This window comes from Theropithecus gelada, chromosome 3 (genome assembly GCF_003255815.1).
Source record: "Theropithecus gelada isolate Dixy chromosome 3, Tgel_1.0, whole genome shotgun sequence".
Classification (NCBI taxonomy): Eukaryota; Metazoa; Chordata; class Mammalia; order Primates; family Cercopithecidae; genus Theropithecus; species Theropithecus gelada.
This window is the reverse complement of record NC_037670.1, coordinates 140356627-140383280: the sequence shown is the minus strand read 5'-3', so window position 1 is coordinate 140383280 and position 26654 is coordinate 140356627. Positions and strand designations below refer to the sequence as shown.

The 26654-nt window shown below is 34.1% G+C and overlaps 1 protein-coding gene across 1 annotated transcript in view; it reads left to right on the top strand.

Moving 5' to 3' along the window:
• The window catches only part of TFEC (transcription factor EC), a 201512-nt gene that overhangs the window by 77268 nt on the left and 97590 nt on the right, over positions 1–26654 (top strand). The window lies entirely within an intron of this gene.

The following is a 26654-nucleotide window of genomic DNA, read 5'->3' as shown; positions in this document are numbered from 1 at the left end:
ACCTTCTGGAAGACTGCATAGAAGAGGTAGCATATAAAAGTGGGTTTTGAGAGGTAAACATTAAATCATGCAAGAAAGGTGCAAGATGAAGGGATGTATCATTTGAAGTTACCAAGGTGTAAAGAGCATACAGTGTTCGAAAAAGCTACAAATTAAGTTACTTAAAAGATTACTTTGAGTATGAAGTGCTGGTTTGAAAGTTACTGGAATATTGGGCTCATAAATTGTGTGGAGTCAGGTTGAAAAGTACCTCATATCTGTGCTAAAGAATTTGGACTTAATTCTGAGAGCTATAGTGGGAACTTTGGAGTATCAATAAGAGCACATGCTTTAGGAAGGCAAGTGTGTAGGCAGTGGGTTGTTGATTTGAGAGAGCAGTTACTGGTGGCAGCTCTTGCTGGAAAGCTGCTGTAACTTTTTACACAATAAAGTATGACTTACTTAACTGAGGCAGGGCAGTGGTCATGGAGAAGAGTAGGGATGATTTAAAGGAGATTGCTGAGATAGATTGCAGAAGATTTGATGCTGACAGCTGAAAAAGTTCATATAGTTGAGGAAAATCCCTGAGATTTATGTTTTTGGTGTTTGGTACATTGTGACTGTAATATTTCTTTGTGGGAAGATAATGAGATGGACTTAATTTTTTTTTATTTCTGAGATTTTGGTGCACCCATCACCCGAGCAGTGTACACTGTACCCAATGGGTAGTCTTTTATCCCTCACCCCCTCCCACCCTTTTCCCGGAGTTCCCAAAGTCCAATATATAATTCTTATGCCTTTGTGTCCTCATAGATTAACTCCCACTTATGAGTGAGAACATATGATGTTTGGTATTCTATTCCTGAGGTACTTCACTTAGAACAATCTCCAGTACCTTTGCTGTGAGTGGCATTATTTCATTCATTTTTATGGTTGAGTAATATTCCATTTTATATATATACTACATTTTCTTTATCCATTCGTTGATTGATGGGCATTTGGGCTTGGTTCCATATTTTCACAATTGCAAATTGTGCTGCTATAAACATGCATGTGCCAGTATCTTTTTCATATAATGGCTTCTTTTCATCTGGCTAAATACCTAGCAATGGGATTGCTGGATCAAATCATAGATATACTTTTAGTTCTTTAAGGAATCTCCACACTGTTTCTCATAGAGATTGTGCTGGTTTACATTCCTGTCAACAGTTAAGTGTTCCCTTTTCACCACATCCATGCCAGCATCTATTATTTTTTGATTTTTTGATTATGGCCATTCTTGCAGGAGTAATGCGACATTGCATTGTGGTTTTGATTTGCATTTCCCTGAGAATTAGTGATGTTGAGCAATTTTCCATATGCTTGTTGGCCATTTGTATATCTTGTTTTGAGAATTATCTATTCATGTCCTTATCCCACTTTCTGATGGGAATGTTTTTTCTTTTTTCTCACTGATTTGTTAGAGTTCTTTGTAGATTTTGGATATTAGTCCTTTGTCTAATGTATAGATTGTAAAGATTTTCTCCCACTCTGTGGGTTGTCTTTCCACTCTGCTAATTATTTCTTTTGCTGTGCAGAGGCTTTTTAGTTAATTAAGTACCATTTATTTATCTCTTTGTTGCATTTGCTTTTGGGTTCTTGGTCATGAAGTCTTTGCCTAAGCCAATGTCTAGAAGGGTTTTTCCAATGTCTCGAATTTTTATGGTTTCAGATCTTAGATTTAAGTCCTTGGTCCATTTTGAGTAAATTTTTTTTATAATGTGAGAGATGAGGATCCAGTTTCATTCTTCTACATGTGGCTTGCCAATTATCACAGCACCGTTTGTTGAATAGGATGTCATTTCTTCACTTTATATTTTTGTTTGCTTTGCTGAAGATCAGTTGGTTGAAAGTATTTGGCTTTATTTCTGGGTTCTCTATTCTGTTCCATTGGTCTATGTGCCTATTTTTAAACCAGTACCATGCTGTTTTGGTGACTATGGCCTTGTAGTACCTTTTGAAGTCGGGTAATGTGATGCCTACAGTTTTGTTCTTTTTGCTTAGTCTTGCTTTGGTTATACAGGCTGCTTTTAGGTTCCATATGAAGTTTAGGATTGCTTTTTCTAGTTCTGTGAAGAATGTTGAAGGTATTTTGATGAGAATTACATTGAGTTTGTACATTGCTTTTGGCAGTATGGTCATTTTCACAATATTGATTCTACCCATTCATGCATATGGGATGTGTTTCCATTTGTTTGTGTCATACATGATTTCTTTCAGCAGTGTTTTGTAGTTTTCCTTGTAGAGGTCTTTCACGTTCTTGGTTAGGTATATTTCTAAGTATTTTGTTTTCTTTGCAGCTGTTATAAAGGGGTTGAGTTATTGATTTGATTCTCAGCTTGGTCACTGTTGGTATATAGGAGAAATACTGATTTGTGTACATAAATTTTGTATCCTGAAACATTCCCAAATCCGTTTACCAGTTCTAGGAGCTTTTTGGATGAGTCTTTAGAGTTTGCTAGGTATACGATCTCATCGATGAACACTGACATTTTGACTTCCTCTTTCCTGATGTGGATGCCCTTTGTTTTTCCTGTCTGATTGCTCTGGCTAGGGCTTCCAGTACTCTGTTGAACAGAAGTGGTGAAAGTGGGCATCCTTGTCTTGTTCCAGTTCTCAGGGGGAATGCTTTTTGGTTGTGGGTTTGTAGTAGATGACTATTACCTTAAGGTATGTTCCTTCTATGCTGATTTTGCTGAGGGTTTTAATCATAAAGAGATGCTGGATTTTGTCAGATGTTTCTCCTGCATCTATTGAGATGATCATGTGATTTTTGTTTTTAATTCCTTTTATGTCATGTATCATATTTATTCACTTGGATGTGTTAAACTATCCCTGCATCCCTGGAGTGAAACCCACTTGACATGGTGGACTATCTTTTTGTTATGCTGTTGGAGTCAGTTTGCTAGTATTATGTTGAGGATTTTTGCATCTGTGTTCATCAGGGACATTGATCTGTAGTTTTATTTTTTTGTTATGTCCGTCCCTGGTTTTGGTATTAGGGTGATATTGACTTCGTAGAATGATTAAGGGAGGATTCCCTCTTTATCTTTTGGAATAGTGTCAGTAGGATGGGTACTAATTCTTCTTTGAATGTCTAATAGAATTCAGCTGTATATCTGTCTGGTCCTGGACTATTTGTATTGGCAATTTTAAAAATTACCATTTCAATATCACTGCTTGTTATTGGTCTGTTCAAAACTTCTATATCTTCCTGGTTTAATTTAGGAGGGTTTTATATTTCAAAGAATTTATCCATCTTCTCTAAGTTTCCTAGATTATGCATGTAAAGGTGTTCATAGTAGCCCAGAATAATGTTTTGTATTTCTGTGGTATCAGTTGTAATATCTCCTGTTTCATTTCTAATTAAGCTTATTTGGTTCTTCTTTCTTCTTTTCTTGGTTAATCTCATTAATGGTCTATCAATTTTATTTATCTTTTCAAATAACGAGGTTTTGTTTCATTTGTCTTTTATATATTTGTTTCAATTTCATTTGGGTCTTCTCTGATCTTCTTTATTTCTTTTCTTCTGCTGGTTTTGTTTGGTTTGTTCTTGTTTTTCAAATTCTGTGTGGTGTGACCTTAGATTGCCTATTTGTGCTTTTTCATACTCTTTGATGTAGGAATTTAATGTTATGACCTTTCCTCTTTTATTGTTGACCCAATGATCATTCAGGAGCAGGTTATTTCATTTCCATATATTTGCATGCTTTTAAGAGTTCCTTTTGGAGTTGATTTCCAATTTCATTCCACTATAGCCTGAGAGAGTATTTGATAAAATTCTGTTTTCCTTAAATTTACTGATACTTGTTTTGTGGCCTATCATATGGTCTATCTTGGAGAATGTTCCATGTGCTGATGGATAGAATGTATATTCTGCAGTTGTTGGGTAGAATGTTTTGCAAATATCTGTTAAGTCCATTTGTTGTAGGGTATAGTTTAAATCCATTGTTTCTTTGTTGACTTTCTGTCTTGATGACCTGTCTAGTGCTGTCAGTGGAGTATTAAAGTCCCCCACTATTATTGTGTTGCTGTCTATATCATTTCTTAGGCCTAGCAGTAATTGTTTTTTAAATTTGGGAGCTCCAGTGTTATGTGCATATATATTTAGGATTGTGATATTTTCCTGTTGAACTAGTCCGTTTATCACTATATAAAGTCCCTCTTTGTCTTTTTTTTTTTTTTTTTTTTTTGAGACGGATTCTGGCTCTGTCGCCCAGGCTGGGGTGCAGTGGCCAGATCGCAGCTCACTGCAGGCTCCGCCTCCTGGGTTTACGCCATTCTCCTGCCTCAGCCTCCTGAGTAGCCGGGACTACAGGCGCCCGCCACCTCACCCGGCTAATTTTTTGTATTTTTTAGTAGAGATGGGGTTTCACCGTGTTAGCCAGGATGGTCTCGATCTCCTGACCTCGTGATCCGCCCGTCTCGGCCTCCCAAAGTGCTGGGATTACAGGCTTTAGCCACCGCGCCCGGCCCCTCTTTGTCTTTTTTAACTGCTATTGCTTTAAGGTTTGTTTTGTCTGACATAAGAATACCTACTCTTGCTTGCATTTGGTTTCCGTTTGCATGGAATATCTTTTTTCACCCCTCTACCTTAAGTTTATATGGGTTCTTATGTATTAGATGTGTCTTCTGAAGAAAGCAGAAACTTGGTTGGTGAATTCTTGTCCATTCAGCCATTCTGTATTTTTTAAGTGGAGCACTTCGGCCCTTTACATTCAACATTAGTATTGAGATGTGAGGTACTAGTTTATTCATTGTGCTATTTGTTGCTTGAATACCTGGTTTATTTTTTCCATTGTGTTATTGTTGTATAGGTACTGTGAGATTTAAGGAGGTTCTATTTTAGTGTATTTCGAGGATTTGTTTCAAGATTTAGAGCTCCTTTTAGCAGTTCCTTTAGTACTGGGTTGGTAGTGGCAAATTCTCTCAGCATTTGTCTGTCTGAAAAAGACTGTATCTTTCTTTCATTTATGAAGCTTAGTTTCACTGGATAAAAAATTCTTGGCTGATAATGGTTTTGTTTAAGGAGGCCAAAAATAGGACCTCAATCCTTTCTAGCTTGTAGGGTTTCTGCTGAGAAATCTGCTGCTAATCTGGTAGGTTTTCATTTATAGATTACCTGATGCTTTTGCCTTACAGCTCTTAAAATCCTTTCCTTTGTCTTGACTTTAGATAATCTGATGACTATGTGATCAGGTGATGCCTAGGTGATGATCTTTTTGCAATAAATTTCCCAGATGTTCCTTGAGCTTCTTGTATTTGGGTATCTAGATTTCTAGGAAGGCTGGGGAAGTTTTTCTCAATTATCTTCTCAAGTATGTTTACCAAATGTTTAGATTTCTCTTCTTCCTCAGGAACACCAATTATTCTCAGGTTTGGACATTTAACAAAGTTCCAAACTTCTTGGAGGCTTTGTTTATTGTTTAAGGATTCTTTTTTTCTTTGTCTTTGTTGGATTGGGTTAATTTGAAAGCCTTACCTTCGAGCTCTGAAGTTCTTTCTTCTGCTTGTTTGATTCTATTGCTGAGACTTTCCAGTGCATTTTGCATTTCTCTAAGTGTGTCTGTGATTTCCAGAAGTTGTGATTGCTTTTTATTTATGCTATTTATTTCACTGAAGATATTTCCCTTCATATCCTGTATCATGTTTTTGATTTTTTTGAGTTAGACTTTACTTTTCTCTGGTGCCTCCATGATTAGCCTAATAATCGACTTTCTAAATTCTTTTTCTGGCAATTCAGAGATTTCATCTTGGTTTAGATCCATTGCTGGTGAGCTGGTGTGATCTTTTGGGGGTGTTAAAGAACGTTGTTTTGCCATATTACCAGAATTGTTTCTGTGGTTCCTTCTTATTTGGGTAGACTATGTCAGAGGGAAGATCTGGTACTCAAGGGCCACTGTTCAGATTCTTTTGTCCCACGGGGTGCTCCCTTGATGTGGTGTTCTCCTGCTTCCCCTAGGAATGAGGCTTCTTGAAAGCCGAACTGCAGTGATTGTTTTGCTTTTATGGGTCTAGCCACCCAGTGGAGCCACTGGGCTCCAGTTGGTATTGGGGAGTGTCTGTAAAGAGTCCTGTGATGTGACCCATCTTGAAGTCTTTCAGCCATGGATATCAGCACCTGCTCCAGTGGAGGTAGCAAGGGAGTGAAGTGGACTCTGTGAGGGTCCTTGGTTGTGTTTTTGTTTAGTGCACTGGTTTTATGTTGGTTGGCATCCAGCCAGCAGGTGGCACTTTCAAGAGCGCATTAGCTGTGGTACTATAGGGAGGATGCAAACTTGCCCTGGGAATGCCTGGTTAAGTATTTAGATTTCTCAGGTGGTGGGCAGGACCATAGAGCTCCCAAGTGATTATGACCTTTGTCTTTGGCTACCAGGGCAGGTAGAGAAAGACCACCAGATGGGGGTGGGTATAGGTGTGTCTGAACTCAGACTCTCCTTAGGCGGGGCTTGCTGTGGCTGCTGTGGGGATGAGGGTGTGGTTTCCAGGCCAATGGAGTTATGTTCCCAGGGATTATGGCTGCCTCTGCTGAGTCAGGCCGGTTGCCAGGGAAGTGGGGGAAATCCAGCAGCCACAGGCCTCATCCCATTCCCACACAGATGGCAGTCTTAAAGGCTGGTCTCACGCCCACTGTTCCCCACCCTCAACAGCACCAAGTCTGTTTCCAGGCACCTGGTGACCAGGGCTGAGAACTTGCCCCAGACCACGAGCCTCCCTGTTGAGAAGGCAAGCACACCCACATTTTTTTTGATGTCTCAGTGAGCCTGCAGCAGCAATCCAGTTACCTTTCAAAGGGTCTGTGGATTCTCTCAGCTTTCCCTTTGGTGGTTCTTGGAGCAAAAGTTCATGATGTGAGTCACCACACACTGCTCTGTCTGTCAGGGCAGGAGCTGCAAGCTAGTTCTGCCTCCTGTCTGCCATCTTAATCCTATAACTGAGATGGACATTTAAAAAAATAGCTTCACTGAGTTATAATTCATAGGCCATTTAGCTCACCCAAGAAAAGTGTGCAATTCAATGGCTTTTTAGCATATTTACTGAGTTGTGCAAACATTACCACAGTCTAACTTTAGAACATTTTCAATACCCTTTCCAAAAAACTCATCATACCCATTTGCAGTCCCTCTCTATTACCCTCATTTCCCCAACTCTTTTGTCAGTAGGGTCTTTGAATAAGCATAACGTTTTCAAGATTAAGCTATATGATATCATGTATTAGAACTTCATTTTCATTCGTTTTTATTGGCAAATAATATTTCATTGATGGACACACTGCATTTTGTTCATCCATTTATCAATTGATGGACATTTGGGTTGCCTCTGCTTTTTGGCTATTGCGAATAATGCTGCTATAATATATGTGCAGAAGTTTTTGTATGAATATATACATGTCATTTTGAGACATATATATACACCCTATTTATGTAATTACTGGTGCACATGGTATGGTAACCCTATGTTTCATACTTCACGGAATGCTAAATTATTTTCCCAAGTGGTGGCACAATTTTACATTTTCGCCAGAAATTTATAAATGTTCCAATTTCTCCACATCCTCACCAAAACTTATTATTATTGGTCTTCTTGTTTTAGCTATCTTAGTGTGCATGAAGCAGAATCTTATTGTAGTTTTGAGTTACATTTTTCTGATGATTAATGACATTTAGCATTTTTTCATGTGCTAATTGGCTATTTCTATAACTTATTTGAAGAAGTGTCTAATCAGATCCTTTGCCCATTTTTAATTGGTTTCTTTTATCTTTTTAAATAAGTTGTAAGAGTTCTTTATGTATTTTGGATAAAAGCCTCTTGTCATGTATATAATTTGCAAATAATTCCTCCCATTATGTGGGTTGTCTTTTCAATGCTTGTTGGTGTTCTTTGAAGGACAAACATTTTTAATTTTGGAAGTCCATTTATATGTATGTGTGTGTGTGTGTGTATGCATACACACATATATTCACATATACACAAAAATATATATAATAATATGTTTAGATAAATACATATTTAGTAATCATAAATACATATAAGCATATATATGTTTTCTTTTAAGAATTTTATAGTTTTAGATCTTATGATTAGGTCTGAGATACATTTTAGTTAATTTTTGTGTTTGTTGTGAAGAAGGGATCCACTTCCTTCTTTTGCATGTAAATAATCCAGTGTCCCTGTACCATTTGTTGAAGAGATAATTTATTGTCTGAGCACCCTTGTTGAAAGCCAATTGACCATAAATATAAGGATTTATTTCTAGACTCAATTTTATTCCATTGATCTATGTTTATTATTTCTGGACTCTCAATTTTATTCTATTGATCTATGTCTATTATTTCTGGATTTCTATTGTGGTCCATTGACCTATGTCTATCCTTGGCCAGTTCCAAATTGTTTTGATTATTATAGTTTTGTTGTAAGTTCTGAAACTGGAAATTGTAAGTCTTCCAACTCAGTTCTTTGCTGTTCTTTTTCAAGACTAGTTTGGCTATTCTGGGTCCGTTGACTTTCCATATGAATTTTAGGATCAGCTTGTCGATTTATGTGAAAAAACTTTCTGAAATTTTGGTAGAGAGTTTACTGAATCTGTAGATCAACTTGGAAATTGTTGAAATCTCAACAGAGTATACATGTGCAATGGTGGTTTGCTGCAACCTGCACATTCTGCACATGTATCCCAGAAGTTAAAGTATAATAAAATAAATAAATAAATAAAAAGAAAAAAATACTCAAACTTACCTAAGAGCCAATTGCTTATCATTAATTAAAACAATTTTGCATGAAATCTCAACAGAGTTATACATCCATATCTATCACCATGGGATGTCTCTTCAATTATTTAGATCTTTCAACAATATTTTGGAGTTTTAGAATACAAGCTTGCATCTCTTTTGCTAAATTTATTTCTAGGTATTTTATTTTCTAATGCATTGTAAATGCAATTGTTTTCTTAATTTCATTTTTGGATTGCCCATTCCTAACTTATGGAAATTTATTATTTTTGTTTATTGATCTTGTATCTTGCAGTCTTGTTAAACTCATTTATTAGTTCTAATACATCTCCAGTGAATTCTTTAGGATTTTCTATGTACAAGATCATGCCATCTACAAACAGAGATAGTATATTTCCTCATTTGCAGTCTTGATGCCTATTATTCTTTTTTTGTGCCTAACTGCACTGTCTGGACTCTCCAGTACAATGCTAAATAGAGGTGGCAAGAGTGGGTATCCTTGTATTGTTCCTGTTAGTAGGGAGAAAGCATCCATTCTTTCATCATTAAGTATCATCTTAGCTGTGTTTTTTTCATAGGTGCCCTATATTAAGTTGAAGAAGTTCCCTTCGATTCCTAGTTTCTTGAATACTTCTTATCATAAGAGGGTGCTAGATTTTGTCAGATGCTTTCTCTGCATCTATTGAGATGTTCATGTGGTTTGGTAAGATGGTATTTAAACATTTTAAACTTAGCAGTCCATGGATACATGTCAATACAATGTTATAAGGCTACTTAAACATTTCTGTAATAAATCCTTCTTTTAAATAATATATATCTTTAAGCAAAATGGTCCCAGCCACAAAAGTATGATCTGTGCTTACCATACTTTAGCTGAATACTTGTTCAGCTTCCTGTTCTGATATAAATATCTGCTTTCATTAGAATAACTCCATGTCTGTGATAACATGCTTGGATTTTCTCATGTTAAATAACACATATCAAAGCATACAAAGAATGCATTTAATATTAAAATACATACAATTGTAGCTACAGATGAATACTTGCATGTGTTTATTGAATAAGTTAATTTTTATTTTATGGGCAAAAGGAATGTATTTTTTATTCTATTTAATATTCAAAAATAAAAGGCATTCAGATTGGAAAAGAAGAAATAAAACTATCTCTATTCATAGATAGCATGATCTTATACATAGAAAATCCTAAAGAATTTGCTGTAAAGCTATTAGAACTAAAAAAAAAGAGAGAGATTAAAATGTAAATATAGCTTTTGGTGTAAAATATTCAATACATTCTTTTTGCCCATAAAATAAAAATTAACTTATTTAATTTGATAAACACACACATATTCAGCTATAGTTGTAATTTTATGTGTTTTCAATGAAGCCAGAATGGGGCTAATCTTTGGCAAAGAAATCAACAATGAATAACTGTACTTTAATTAAGGTCTTTTATGTATTTCTGTTTTGAGAAATACACATTTTCTAGTTTAAGTAATACTACTATTACTACTAAGTAATACTATATATTTTACTTAAAATTGTGGCGTACGCAATGTAACTGAAAATAGGTTTCAGCTTTGATATGATATTTAAACATGAGAAAATCCGAGCACGTTATCACAGGCAGGGAGGCATTCTAATGAAAGCAGTTATTTATATCAGAATAGGAAGTTGTGAGCATTCATAAGAGAATTACTTAAAATACAATTTTTGCATTGTAGAGCAACTGCAGGATTTCTTTCACTGTATCTTCTACATAAGTATAACAATCATTATAAATGACGAAATAAATCTCTTTAGATCTAGTCAAGTATATTTTTTAGAAAAAACATAGGAATTTTTTTTCTAATTTAACAGCTCTTCTTAAAATCATGTCATTCCTTAAAAATAACTTTAATTATATAGTATATTAAAATCTCAGTCAAGATAAATATTTCTGTAGTGCTATCTACCTGAGTTGCCCTTTAAACACCTAATACCTTGATCCATATTCAGGATTTTTTTTAAACTCTAGTCTGCCTGCTGTGATGAAAGAGTCATCTCCTCTTGTATTAATTTCATTTGATGTATGGAATATCATTATGTCATAGCTATTGGGGTAAGCTTAAATTCAGAGACTCTTTAAACTTTAAAAGTAATATTATTTTTGTGTCAGGAATATTTTTCTTTTCATTTAGGTGTCTATTTTGGCATCATTTAACTATAGCAAAAATATTGACTTTTTGATCATCAAAATATCTCATTTTAAAAATCCTTTTCTTATACAATAACCAAATAAAATAGCTTAAAATGTGTTTTTGCATGTATTTTGTCATTTGAATCTTTGTCTTTCTTTTCTTTAATCATTCTGCAGAGAGCACCGATGGTTATAACATAGTGGAATATTTCAAGTCGATTTCATTGTGCATTAATTGAGGGTGTACATGTGTATTATGTGTTACTTTGGGTTTTGGGTCCTTATTTTTCTTTCTGTCTTGTTCTTCATATAGAATTATTTCCTCAAATGCACTTTTGGTGAATTATTTTTTCATGCTTCACTAATAAAAAGAACATGGACAGTAACATTGTTAACTTTGATTTTATTATATTTATATAATAAGGATATCTAAGAGTGTTCTTAATTTGATCATAGAAAAATCTTAACGCTTGACAACTAAATTCTGCCATTAAAACTCCAGTTTATGTCTAGGAGATAATAATGTTTATTGTGATGTATATTAAAAGAGAACATTTCTGACCCACAGCTAAAATAGGTGTATATATTGAATTATGTTTCTTTTTATTTCCAATGTGCTTATATATATTCTTTCAGTTTATCTCATGACCCAATGATACTCATTTCTGAAAGTCTAATATTAGATTGTTTGGTACCAAAATACTAAGGCATTTAACACTAAAATTTTATATTAGGTAGTCTGAGGTTATTTATTGGTTCAGTATTTGCTCATAAATATTAGATTTCTAAATAATTTAATTTCCAAATGAATACATATTAGGGCATTTTTTGGTATAAACAAAAATCTAATTGTTTGCTTTGGGGATTAATTTGACTTTTCACTTTGGTGGCAAAGAAGTAATAAATGAATATACTTGATATTTTAACACGAGAAAACATTGAATTTTATAGGTTTTATTAAGAATTAACAAGGTTGAATTTCTTTGGAAATTTTGAAAATAGCTGAATATATATATGTACACACACACACACACATATACATATATAGACACATATTTATGTTGTTTTTATATTGCTTTGTATATACTTATATTTATGTAAAGACATAAATGCACACATAAATATGTACATATTAAATATGTATGTATATTTATAATGTTTTTATTTTCTAGAAATGATTTAACATTGTTTTATACATCTACATGTTTATATGTTCATATTGTTTTTAAAGAAGCAGATCTGAGAAAATCAGAGTACATCATTACTGCAGGCTGAAACTGCTCACATATTTTGACAGATTAAAATTACTCTAGACCAGAAATTGACCTAAATCTCTAAAAATATTTAAAAATTAATAGAAAGATTAATTGTGGTTGGAAAAAAACCATTTAGGAAGCTTTTGTGATTTTCCACACAAGAAACCATGAACCCCATCAACTAAAGCAGGGAGAGTGGGAAGGAGAAAAGTGGGAAGATTGCTAAACTACTGACTAATACATTGCTGGCATAGCATTAGCCATTAATTATAACCTCTTTGGAAAAGAAAGCAGTGCTCATTAAAGCTCTACATGCATAAATCATGTCATTCTAAAATTATAGTTAAATCATGACACATCACTATTACATTTGTGATTAATAGTGTTTCATCTACCTGGAGGCAAGGTTCTAGGAAGGTTTTGGAGGATGTATTCTTTGAACTTTTCCTCTTCAACATTTTTATCATCAGCAGAAAGAAGGAATATGTATCAAATATAAGCATAGGATTACTCAAGCTCTTTATTTCGTATTGAGTCAATTCTGATGGAACATTTTTTAGAAATTTGTAAATTTTGTTTTCAAAATATACCCAAATAGGGATTGATAATAATCTCATTATCTCTTCATTTTCTTCTTTATCTGTGGTTCTCTTTTTAAAAACTCATCATATTGTTTATGTCTTCTCTATTCTTCTAATGAATTTCTCCAAATAGTTTTTTATCTTCTTTTCTCCTCCTGCAAAGAATCAGCACAGTCTTGTTGATATTTAGAGTGCCTCTGGTTTGTATTTCATTGAATTTGCAAAATTGTCACTCTTTCTATGTATGACAGTTCAACATATTAGCTGGAAATCAAAGTATGAAGAAATGTAGAGTTTACAAACCCTAAATTTGACAAATCTTTTTTTTTTTTTTTTTTTTTTTTTTTGTGAGACGGAGTCTCGCTCTGTCGCCCAGGCTGGAGTGCAGTGGCCGGATCTCAGCTCACTGCAAGCTCCGCCTCCCGGGTTCCCGCCATTCTCCTGCCTCAGCCTCCCGAGTAGCTGGGACTACAGGCGCCCACAACCGCGCCCGGCTAATTTTTTTGTATTTTTAGTAGAGACGAGGTTTCACCGTGGTCTCGATCTCCTGACCTTGTGATCCGCCCGCCTCGGCCTCCCAAAGTGCTGGGATTACAGGCGTGAGCCACCGCGCCCGGCCAAATTTGACAAATCTTAAAGAATCATATTTGCCTATGTTTTCCATTTTCTTCAAGTTATGTTCTCATTTCTAGTATTTCATCATGTTCAGGGTTTGTATCATTTCCATTATTTCAATGTGTTCAGGTTCTGTATATTTTATTTTTGAAAATGTCATTGGAAAATATTGTATAGATGTTACAGTGAAAACTGAGAGAAAGTTGATCTTTGTTATAGCTTGCATATGAATTAAAAATCTAGATGTATCTAGTAGATTTTCTGCTGTTGCTTTCTGGCTTTAGGATGTACTTCTTAAAAATAAAATACTTTTATTTTTAGATTTATTAATTCTCATTAAGATATGTGAAGGCAAAGCGTTCTTTTTTAGTATTGTTAAAATAATCATTAATATTTTATTTTATAGATAATATGCATATATACAAGTAAGCTTTTCTCTTATTTTGTTAATCATTCCAAAAATCTCCAGTCAAATTATTGAAAAAATTATAACTCTAGTGCATTATACATATGGTTTGGAATATTAGAATGTTTTAGCATCAGAGACTTAGCTTAATTATTTCTTAGACATAGCTTTATATTTTCCGGCTTTTTACCCATCATTACCTATGTACCCACACTATACATTTACAATTTACTTTCCTACCCTTGCTGATTTTTGGGCCAGAGTCTCTAAATGCTTGCTTTTAGGTTGCACTCAATGTAATACATAATCAAACAGTTTTAGGCTTAGTAACATTGATGTAGTTATTTGCCCAGGTTCAGTGAGATCAGGGCTGGGCTTATAAGAAAAAGAAGCAACTATCCTGTCATACATGGGATTTCAAAGTCTCCCAATCCCCAACAAATATACACACAAAAAAGTTTCAATTTTGCTTGAAATTCTTATTTCATTTTGCGGCACTCCCTGAAATTCTACAAATTAAGTCTTCATTTGAGATATAATAAGTGTTCCTTTTCAAAACAAGCAAGAAAAAAATTCTCAAATGGTCGATCTTTTTATAGACTTATTCTTTTTCAAATATCTTTAGATATATCAGAGAGATAGAGTAGGAATTTGAGAGAACATGGTAAGAAAATTTCAGGTCAAGATTTTCAGGGAGGTGTAGGCTTAGGGTGACATACAGCACTTTGGGTTAGCAATGAGATGAGCGCTTCTCTCCTTCCCTCCTCCATCAAGGAATTTAATTAATCAGAGCACTGAATGCTGCAGGTTAATGACCAAACACATTATTAGGCTGAAGAGGAGTGTGGAGTAAGTGTGAAAAAGACTTTAGTCAAGGACATAGTCCATTATGACTAATGACGAATTAAGTAAAAGTGAGTTTGGAAGTAATAGCCACCCATAATTTTCACATGGTAGATCTCAATAAATATTTGCTAAATTAACAAGTAAATGCATATTCAAAAAGGGTAGGAACAAGTGTCAAATATTCAAAGCAGTAGACACAGGGAAATGCATCACTGACTAATCTGTGTAAGAGGAAATTGCCCTATGCAATACAGAGTGAAAGCCAGTCAAGCTAAATGCTTACAGTCATGGATATCCAAAATACACGGTTGATTGACTACATTTTTTTTCATGTTTCTCTTGGTTTCATTTCTTGTTTCACCTTCTGTTTTATAATACAGAGCCAAGAATGGTCAACATCTCATTGGAGGTGCCATTATGTTTTCACTGAAATCAGAGGCACTGCAGATATTCTCAAATTAGTGCTTGAAATCACTGATTCATTTCTGCCTTAGACGTAGAAATGTCTACGAATATTACGTCTTACCTAAACATCTAAAATGAGGGAATTCTGAGTAAAATAAACTATGAAAGGTAAAGAGTTTTTATGTTCTATGGCCCTATGTTCTATGGCTTCATACTTCTGGCCTAGAGGGTTTATCCCAGGGATCCTTCTATGTCTCCCTTTTATCACATACCACATGCAATAATTAAATTCTAAGAAATGCTAGTACACAAATCAGAATTTAAAAGTTAATTAAAAATATTTTTTCATTTTGTAAAAACTGATTTGATACTTTGTATCATTTTAATTTTTCCTTAAATACATATATTTCTTAAGTGAATGATTAAACTCCAAATATTCCATTTGAAATAACCTCTTGGCCAAGACAAATTATGGCCTCTACATAAACTGCACTTTGACTTTAACAGGATACATACTCGCACTGTGTAAATGGTGCCTGGGGAATAATTTAAGCCTTTTGTGAATTGCATTATCTTCTCAAGACCACTAGGGCACCATTCAGTTCACTGAAATGGCCATTTACACAGTAGATATAATCTGTGTTCTATATTCAGGTCCAGAGATTAAAAAAAATGTAATTGTGTTTTTTAAACATCATGAAAACAATTACAATTTGGTTAAATTGCTTCATCTGAACTAGTTTATTGTCCATTTACATTCAAAGCATTCAAACATTTTCCACTTTTCCTAGGCTCATTACAACTGAGAGAAAGAAAATTTTTACTCCCAAAGATAGTTTGACATTTAAAATAAGAAGATATACTGCTCTTCAGATTTATCTCATATATATATAACCCCTGGTAGTTTTAAAAACATGACTCCCTATTTCATCTCCACTAATCCATAATTACAAACTAAAAATATATTATTTTCTAGTATAGTAAATGTTGATTAACCTCTTAGACATGAACTTACATTAACTTATATCAAAAGAAGGATGTAAGTTACATTAATTTCTAATCAGAAATCCAGCTACCAAGGTACTGAATATTTGTGTCCTCCAAAGAGTACATTTGATCTTTGTAGATCAGCTTTGTCATGAGCCTGGAATCAGAATAAAGGGGAGTTGGCTAAGCCACTCAAATGTCTAATGGCAGCAGGTAATGACAAATGGGAGAATCCATCTCCTCAGTAGGGATAGAAGAGCCACAGGACCCATTAGGGTATAAGCAGGGCAGCATCTTCCTTGGGCAAGTCTGCATTGGGCATTGCTGCATTTGCCAGTGATTCTTACTTTAAATTGTTTCCACTACTGGTATAACTATTTCTGTTTGGTGTGTTTTTTTCTTCAGGTAATCCAATAACCTCAATCGGGTTGCATTCCATTTTTTAGCTGCCTAGGAAGCCCTCTTCTCTCTTTAAGTTAGCACCATGTATCTCCAGTGTGATCTGCTATGTTTCAATTTTGCTGCAGAGGGCAATCTGATGTTCCTAAGGAACATCAGGGCATCATTATTCTTAGACATTCGTGCTGTAGCACTTGAATGTGCTGTAATTAAAAGTCTATACTTGATATAAATCCTTCTTTTGGTTCCCATTTTAATCAAAGTTATACATACTCAAATAGTTCAACAAGGCTTTTATGAAAATCTACCGCACTCATCCCCTCCCTTCATTTTCCCTGTCTCAGAAGCAACTCCATACGCAAGTTTTGCTGATTCGTTTGGCATGAGTTGAGTCTCTAGATTATGCAACGGAACTATACTTTTTGGCCTGACAGTTTTAAGCATTATCAACTGACTTCCCAGTTCAAAGTACCAGAAATCACCTCTTTCCTCCACTCACTCCCATAATGCATGAAGTCTCTTTCTATATTTTCATTTCTCAATACAATTGTTATTTTGCTTAGATTAAATTATGTGTCTACATTATTATAGCATGTAAGCACCATTCATAATGGAATGATAAGATAAACCATGATTAATTTCCCTTACTGCTCAATGTTCTCCTAGGAACTTTTCTCAGGTGTCTTGTGACCTTGGAATTTTTGCTCATAGTTAAGAATCAGAGGTTCATACGATTACTGGAAATCTTGGTAGCATGGCTGGCGCGTGTTGACTGTTAGCTGCATTGTAGAATGATCATATTGCACTGTTTTATACCTTTGCCTTCAGATTTTTCGTCTTGTGCTGGTCTGGTTTCCAAGGAAAGATCATCTAAGTCTCCTTTTTGGAGAGGAGTGGCCTGGCTGTGAGTGTTCTGGGTACTCTGGAGAAGAGAACTGGTGGGCGTATGTTCAATTCATCCTCCTGTTTTCAGGAGAACAATCCACTCTTGTGTCTTGTGTCTAACTCATAGAATATCTTGTTTATTTTCTTTAGACAATTAATCTCCATGGTTTTATTAGGGTAAAACAGAGGACACTGGAATCTAACAAAGAATCTCTCTGTATGAACATTTCAGTTCTCATCTTACCTTCAAGGGTACCTGTGGTCAACAGTTCTGGAGACATTTTTGGTTTAAGGCCCAGAACTCCTTGATTTTCCATGGTGCCTCCTTAAAATCTAGTTTTCTTAGATCTTTCGTAAGTTGCCACTAATTCAGTTGCTTTTCTTTTTTAAAATTTTACTTTAAGTTCTGAGATACATGTACAGAATGTACAGGTTTGTTACATAGGCATACATATGCCATGGTGGTTTACCGTACCTATCAACCTGTTGTCTAGGTTTTAAGTCACCCATGCATTAGGTATTTGTCCTACTGTTCTCCTTTCCCTTGCTCTCCAACCCCTTCAGTTGCTTTTCAGTTTCCAAAACTTTTATTGTGATTCTCTTTCCTTTTTTCTTTATTATTGTGGGTTTTGATTTCTTTACAACAGCTTTATTGACTTATGATTGACATAGAACAAACTGCAAATATTTAAAAGATATATTTTTTAAAATAATTAATTTTTTATTTTTTTATTGGCAAAAATAGTATATATTTATTGTGTACAACATGGTGTTTTAAAATAAGTATATATAGTAGAATGGCTCCATCAAGCTAATTAAATATGCATTACCTGAAATACTTTTTTGTGGTGAGAACACTTAAAATTCACTCTCAGTGATTTTTAACAATATAGTACATTCTGATTAACTATAGTCACCATGTTGTATAATAGATCTCTTTAAGTTAAATTTCCTGAAATTTTGTATCCTTTGTCCAACATCTCTCTAACCCCTACTCCACCCAGGAAACCCCAGTTCTACTCTCTACTTCTATTGAGTTCACAATACAACTTAGATCTTCTATATAAGTGAGATCATTCAGTATTTGTCTTTTTGTTCCTGACTTATTTAACTTTGGGTACATATCTAAAGGAAATGAAATAATTAAGTTGAAGAGATATCTGCACTCCCATGTTCATTGTAGCATTATACAAAATAGCCAAGATATGAAATCAACCTAAGTGTCCATCAATGATGGATAGATAAAGAACATGCAGTGTATTCACCCGATGGAATGCTATTCAGCCTTAAAAAGGAAGGAAATCCTGTTATTGTAACAACATGATGAACCTAGAGGTCATTATGTAAAGAATATATTTCAGTAATTTTTTAATGTATGTATACATCTATGAAACTATCACCACAATCAAGATAGTAAATATATCCATCATCTCCCCAGAGTGTTCTTTTTTCTTTTCTTTTTTGAGACGGTCTCTCTCTGTTGTCCAGGCTGGAGTGCTTAGGTGTGATCTTGGCTTACTGAAACCTCCGTCTCCCAGGTTCAAGCTATTCTCCTGCCTCAGCCTCCCAAGTAGCTGGCACTACAGATGCATGCCACCAAGGCCAGCCAATTTTTGTATTTTTTAGTAGAGAAGGGGTTTCACCAGGCTGGTCTCGAACTCCTGACCTCAAATGATTCACCTGCCCCAGCCTCTCAAAGTGCTGGGATTACAGGCATAAGCCACCGCGCCCAGTCACCCCAGAGTTTCCCGCTGCCCCTTCATAACCTTTCTTCCTAAACCTTTGCATCTTCCTTCGCTGCCTTTTCCGGGCAATCTCTGATATTTCTGTCACTATGCATTAGCTTTCATTCTCTAGAATTTTATATAAATAGAATGTATAGTACATATTATTTTCTGTTCTGGCGTTTTTCACTCAGTATAATTATTTTGAGATCCATCCATGTTGTAGTATGTGTCAATAGTGCATTCCTGTTTTACTACTAAGTAGTAATTCTCTTGTATTGATAAGTCTACAATGGGCATTTGCATTGTTTTGAACATTTGGCTATTACCAATCATGCTCTTATAAATATTTGTGTCTAAATATTTGCATGGACATATGTTTCTGTTTCTCTTAAATAAATACCTAAGAGTGGAATGGCTGGGTCATATGGTGGATGAATGTTAAACTTTTTCTGAGTCAACCAAACGTGTTTCATAGTGATTATACCGTTAAACATACCTACCAGCAGTCCGGTATATGTAAATATTACAACCACTATGGAAAACAGTGTGGAGATTCCTTAAATAACTAAAAGTACATTTATCATTTGATCCAGCAATCCCACTACTAGGTATCTACCCAGAGGAAAAGAAGTCATTATACGAAAATTGTATTTGCACACGCATGTTTATAGTAGCACAATTTGCAGTTTGCCAAAACATGGAACCAGCCCAAATGCCCATCAATCAACAAGTAGATAAAGAAAATGTGGTATATATACACATATTATGTATATATGCACATACATATATACATACGTATACATGTGTATATATATGTGTGTATATATGTGTATATACGTATGTGTATATGTATATATATGAATACTACTCAGCTATAAAAAGGAATGAAATAATTGCATTTGCAGCAACCTGTATGGAATTAGAGGCTATTGTTCTTGGTGAAGTAACTCAGGAATGGTATACCAAACATCATATTTTCTCAATCATAAGAGGGAGCTAAGCTATGAATATGCAAAGGCATAAGAATGATACAATGGGACCAGGCATGGTGGCTCATGCCTGAAATCCCAGCACTTTGGGAGGCCAAGTAGGGAGGATCACTTAAGGTGAGGAGTTTGAGACCAGCCTGGCCAACATGGTGAAACTCTGTCTCTAATAAAAATACAAAAAAAAAAAAAAAAAAAAAAAAGCCAGGCGTGGTGGCACACTCCTGTAGCCCCAGCTACTTGGGAGGCTGAGGCACAAGAATCACTTGAACCTGGGAGGTGGAGGCTGCAGTGAGCCAAGATCACACCACTGCACTCCAGCCTGGACAACAGAGTGAGCCTCTGTCAAAGAAAAAAAAAAAAGAAAGAATAATACAGTAGACTTTGGGGATTAGGGGAAGGGATGGGAAGGAGATGAGGGATAAAAAAAAAAAATTCCCACCAGCAGTGTATGAGAATTCAAGTTCCTTCACAATCTTATTAACACTTAGAGTGACCAGTCTTTTACATTTTAGTCATCCTAATAAATATCTAGGTGTGTAGTTGTATCTTATAGTAGTTTTAAATTGCATTTCCCTAATAACTGTTGATGTTGAGTCTTGTTTGCTATCCATATACCTTATATGGTGAAGTGTCTGTTCAAAGAGTTTTTTCTCTTTCTTATTGGGCTGTTTGTATTAAAGTTGAGGAGTTTCAAAACATATTCTGAATATACACCCTCATCAAAAATAAGATTTGCAATTTTTTTGCCTTAGTCTCATAGTCTTATCTTTTCATTCTCTCAACAGTGTATTTTGATGAGCAGGTGTGTACCTTTTGTTGAAATTCACTTTATTCTTATTTTTTTCTGGATCATGCTTTTGGTGTCATATCTAAGAAATCTTTGCCTTTACCCAAATTCACAAAGATTTTCTCAAAAGTTTTCTTTGAGAAATTTTGTAGTTTTCCATTTTACATTTAAGTCTATGATCCATTTTGAGTTAATTTCTGTATACAGTGCAAGTTGTGGATTAAGAATTCATTTTTTGGCATACCCCACTTTTCCAGAATAATTTGTTGAAAAGACTACCCTTGTATGCTGGACTGCCCTTACACCTTGGTCAAAATCAGTTGTCCATATATATATGGATCTATTTCTGGACTCTCTATTCTGTTCCTTTGATCTATGCCTGTGTTTTTATACCAATTCCACATCATTATGATTATTAAAACTTTATAGCTTTGAAAGAAGGTAGTGTTAATCTTCCAACCTTTATCTTATTTTCCCATTATTTTGGCTATTTACGTCTTTTCCATTTCCATGATAAATTTAGAATCAGCTTGTCAATTTCTACAAAATCTTGCTTGGATTTCTATTGAGATTGTGCTGAGTCTATTTATGGATGAAGTTTTGAATTTTTTGACATCTTAGTAACACTGAGTCTTCTGATCCTTGAATACAGTATGCCTCTTCAAATATTTAGGTCTTCTTTAATTTTTTAAGCAATGTTTCTTAGTTTTAACTGTAATATTTTTTCACGTATTTTGTCACATTTATTCTTGAGGTTATTTATTTATTTTTAAACTTTTATTTTAGGTTTGTGGGTATATGTGAAGATTTGTTATAGAGGTAAACAAGCATCACAAGGGTTTGTTGCACAGATTATTTCATCACTCAGGTATTAAGCCCAATGCCCAATATTATCTTTTCTGCTCTTTTCCTTCTTCCCACTCTCTCCACTCACATAGACCCCAGGGTCTGTTGTTTCCTTCTTTGTGTTATAATTTCTTATCATTTAGCTCCCACTTGTAAGTGAGAACATACAGTATTTGGTTTTCTGTTCCTGCGTTAGTTTGCTAAGGCTAATAGCCCCCAGCTCCATCCGTGTTTCCACAAAAGACATGATGATGTTCTTTTATAGGGCTGCATAATATTCCATGGTGTATATGTACCACAGTTTTTAATCCCACCTGTCATTGATGGACATTTAGGTTGATTCCGTGTTTTTGCTATTGTGAATAGTGCTGCAACGAACATTTGCATATATGGGTCTTTATGGTAGAATGGTTTATATTCATCTGGGTGTATATCCAGTAATGGGATTGCTAGGTCAAATGGTAGTTCTGCTTTTAGTTGTTTGAGGAATCATCATACTGCTTTCCACAATAGTTGAACTAATTTACACTTCCACCAACAGTGTATGAGTGTTTTCTTTTCTTTGCAACCTTGCCAGAATGTTATTTTTTTGACTTTAGTACCATTTTAAAATCTAAAATTACAATTGCTCATTGCTAGTGTATAAAACTGTCATTCATTTGTATGTATTGATTTTGTATCCTGAAACCTTGTTAAATTTACTTAATGATTCTGGAAGTTATTTTGTAGATTCAATTGGATTTTTTTACATAGACAATCATGTGATCTAAGAATAAAGATAGTTTTACTTCTTTTTCCAATCTAGATGTTTTTTCTTTAATGTCATTTTTCTGCCTTATTGAACTCATAAAACCTTTAGTACAATAGAAGTGGCAAGATATGACATTTTTGTTGTTTCTGATTTTAGTGGAAAAGCATTTAGTCTTTTTCTGTTATATATGTTTTCATAGATGCCCTTTATTGGTTTGAAGAAGTTGTCCTTTATGCTTACTTTGCTGAGAATTTTAAATCAACAATGGCTGATGTATTTTGTCAAATACTTTTTTGATGTCTACTGAGCTGATCATATCATTTTTTCTTTTTAAGTCTGTTAATATGGTGAATTACATTGATTAGCATTCACATGTTAAACCAGCCCTATCTTTGTAGGATGGACTTGACTTAATCCTGATTTTTTTTTTTTCATTTGATATGTTGTTGAATTTGTTTTGCAAGATGTTTGTTTAAAATTATTCCATTTATGCTCGCAAAGGATACTGATTTGTAGTTTTCTTGTTTTGTAAAATCTGGTTTTGGTTCAGGGTAATACTGGCTTTATAGAGTGAATGGGGGAAGAAGATGCTCCTTTTTCATTTTCTGGAGGAGTACAGAACTGGTATATTTCATCCTTAAAAGTTTGCTAGAATTCACCAATGAAGTCATCTGAGCTTAGAGTTTTCTTCTAGGGAAGCTTTTAAACTTCATATTCTATTTATTTAAAAGGTATAGATTATTTAGGTTATCTATTTCTTCTTGAAATCTTGTTTGTACCTTTTAAATAATTTGTCAAATAAATTTAAGTTTTGACTTTTTTGGCATGGAATTGTCATATACACTAATCATCCTTTTAATGTCTGTGGTGTCTTTAGTGATGTCACCTCTCTCATTCCTTATTGGGTGATTTGTATTTCCCTCTCTCTCCTTATGATCTTGCTAAAAGAGTGTCGATTTTATTGATTTTCTTAAAGAATGAGCTTTCAGTTACATTGATTTCATTTTTTTATTTCATTAATTTTCCTTCTGATTTTATTTTCTTTCTTTTACTTACTTTGGATTTTATGTGTCTCCTTTTTCTAATGTCTTAAGGTAGAAGCTGAAGTCTTGGACATGTGATCTTTATTTTTTTAAATACAGGCATTTAGTGCTAAAAATTCGTCCCTCAGTATTGCTTTATCAGCATCTCACAAATAAGTGTGTTTTACTCTTGTCTTCATTCAGTTCAAAAATACTTTCTAATTTCCCTTTTGGTTTTTTTGAACCATGAGGTATTTTAAAGTATATTATATTATTTTGTTCAAATATTTGGCGATTTCCCAGAAATACTTCTGTTTGCTTAAAATTTAATTACGCTATGGAGAGAACATTTTTGCATGACATGAATCCTTTTAAATTATTAATATTTGTTTTATTGCCCATAGTATGACCAGTCTTGGTCAATTTCCCATGTTCACATGAAACACTGTATATTTGTTGTTGTTGGGTGAAATGTTCTATAAAAGCAATTAGGTCAGGTTGTTGATAATGTTGCTCAAGTCTTCTATATTCTTACCAATTTTTCTGTCCTTTTATTCTATCATTGATTATTGAGAGAGTTATTAAGATATCTGACTTAATGGTATAATTTTCTAATTTTCTATTTTTTCATTCTAATTCTATATAGTTTGGGCTTTATATATTTTGAAACTCTGTTATTAGGTTCGTAACTGATTGGATGCTCTCTAGATAAATTGACACTTGTATTTTATAAAACACTGTTTATCCCTGCTAATTTTCATTGCTCAGAAATCTACTTTAATTGGTATGAATATAGCCATTCCAATTGCCTTTTGATCCATGTTAGTGTGACATAATTTTTGCATCATTTCAGTTTTAACCTATTTGTTACTTTATGCTTAAAGTGAATTTCTTGTAGAAAGCATATAGTTAGGTCTTAATTAAAAAACAATCTAATAATTTATGCCTTTTAATTGTGATAATAAGATAATTTACTTTTAATGTGATTATGAATTTGAGTAGGTTTAAATCTATCATCTTGATACTTGTTTTCTGTTTGTTCCATCTATTCTTTGCTCCCTCTTTCCTCGTTTTCTGGCTCTTTTTGGATTAATCAAAGTAAACAGACGTTTATGATTCCATTTTGTCTCCTTTGTTGGCTTACTTATTGTAATTCTTTGTTTAGTTATCTCAATGGTTGCTTTAGGGTTTCTTTAACTTACCACAATTTTTCAAGTTATATTATTCCTCTTTACATACAGTATAAGAACCTACAATTGTGTACTTTGATTTCTCTTCTCCCAGTTTCTGCTATTTTTTATTAACTTTACTTTTACATAAGTATAAACCCCTCAATACATTACTATTGTTTTTGTTTAGATAGTCAGTTATGAAAAAAATTAAAGATAGCCAATTATCTTTTAGAGATATTTAAATAATTTTTTAAAATTGTATATGTTTACCCATAAATTACTCTTTCCAGTCTTTTCATTTCTTCTTACAGATTCATATATCTATCTGTCTAAAACTTCCTTTAACATTTCCCATAGTATGGGTATGTTGGTGATGAATTCTTTCAGATTTGTTGTGTTTCACCTTCATCTTTAAAAGATGTCTTTGTTGAATATAGAAATCTAGGTTGACCTTCAGTGATAGAAATCTGCTGTCATTCTTGTCTGTTTTTCCGTATGTAATGTGGCTTTGACAATTCAGTAATGATGTTTAGGGCTTGGAGTAAATTTAGCTTCTTGGATCTATGGATTTATAGTTTTCATCATATTTGCAAAATTTTGAGCTATTATTTCTTCAGGTTTTTTCTGTTCCCCTTTGCTGACTCTGGGAACTGCCCCATATCTGACTGACCCTTTGCTCATCTTTGTTGCTGTTTTTACTGTTTTACTCAGCATTTCATTTTAAATTGTTTCTTTTGTTTTGTCCATAAGTTTTCTAATTTTTTTCTACAGGACCTAATCTGCTGTTATTTCCATCCAGTGTATTTTGCATTTCACACCGTAGCTTTCATATTTAGAAGTTCAATTTGAGTCTTGTTTATATATTGTATGTATTTACATAATTTTCTAAACATGTGGAATACAGTTATAACTGTTTTCGTGCCTTTTTCTTCTAATTATAATATCTGTGTCAGTTTTGATCTTTTGTTTGATAGCTCTCTTTGTTACGGGTTATGTTATATTTTCCTGTTTCTTTGTATGCGTGATCATTTTTATTGGATGCCAGACATCATGAATTTTATCTTATAAGATGTTAAATATTTTTGTGTTCCTATAAATAGTTTTGAACTTTGTTCTGGGATGCAATTTAGTTAGTTAAAGAGAGTTTGATATTTTTGGCTCATGTGTTTAAGATTTCTTCTAGATGGGATCAGAGCAATGCTTGATCTAAGGCTGATTCTCATGAATGAGGCAAGATCGTTTTGTGCTTTCCACCCAGTGCCATGAATTATGTGATTTCCAGTATGGCTGGTGGGAAATGGCACCATTCTTGGCCCTATGTGAGAACTGGACACTGTCAACTCTAGTCATTTCGAGTGGTTCTTTTTCTGTCCTTGAGTATTTTCCTCACATGTATGCATGATAATAACTTATTGAATACTTTGAGAAAAACACTTGTTAGATCTCTTTCCCTTGAGGACTCTAGCTACCTGGTCTCCCAATACTACCAGACCAACTCAACTCAGGGAGTCTGCCAGCCTCTGCCTGGGTTTGCTGTTTTTGTGTCACAGTCTGGAAAGTATCTAAAGACAGTAGGAAAATTGTCGAGCTTACCTTTTCTTTCTTGAGTGTTTCCTGTCTCTCGGGGATCACTCTCTTTTGTTGATGAAGAAACTCTCTTTTGTCTCTTGAAAACTAGTGTTGCAAATATTTTGTCTGTTTAAGGTTGTTTCAGTTAGGAGGCTAAATCTGGTCCCCATTACCCTATCTTAGCTGGATACAGTAATATCCAGTTTTTGCATTCTTAACAATTTTTAAACAGTGATTTTAGTGAGATTTCAATAATCTGTTATCAAGAATTATAAAGTGATCTCTAAGAGCTGTTAATTATAATTTTAATAAAAACAGAAATGGCATGGTACAGTATAAACAAATAGGAGCAGCTTAGGAAGTAAGTTATTTCAGTAAAAAGAACACAGAACCAATAATAGAAATATCTGGTTCTTGAACCAACTCTCCCATTTGATAGCTCGTGACATTTTAAGCTTTCCATTTTTCCTTAATTTTCTTATTTAC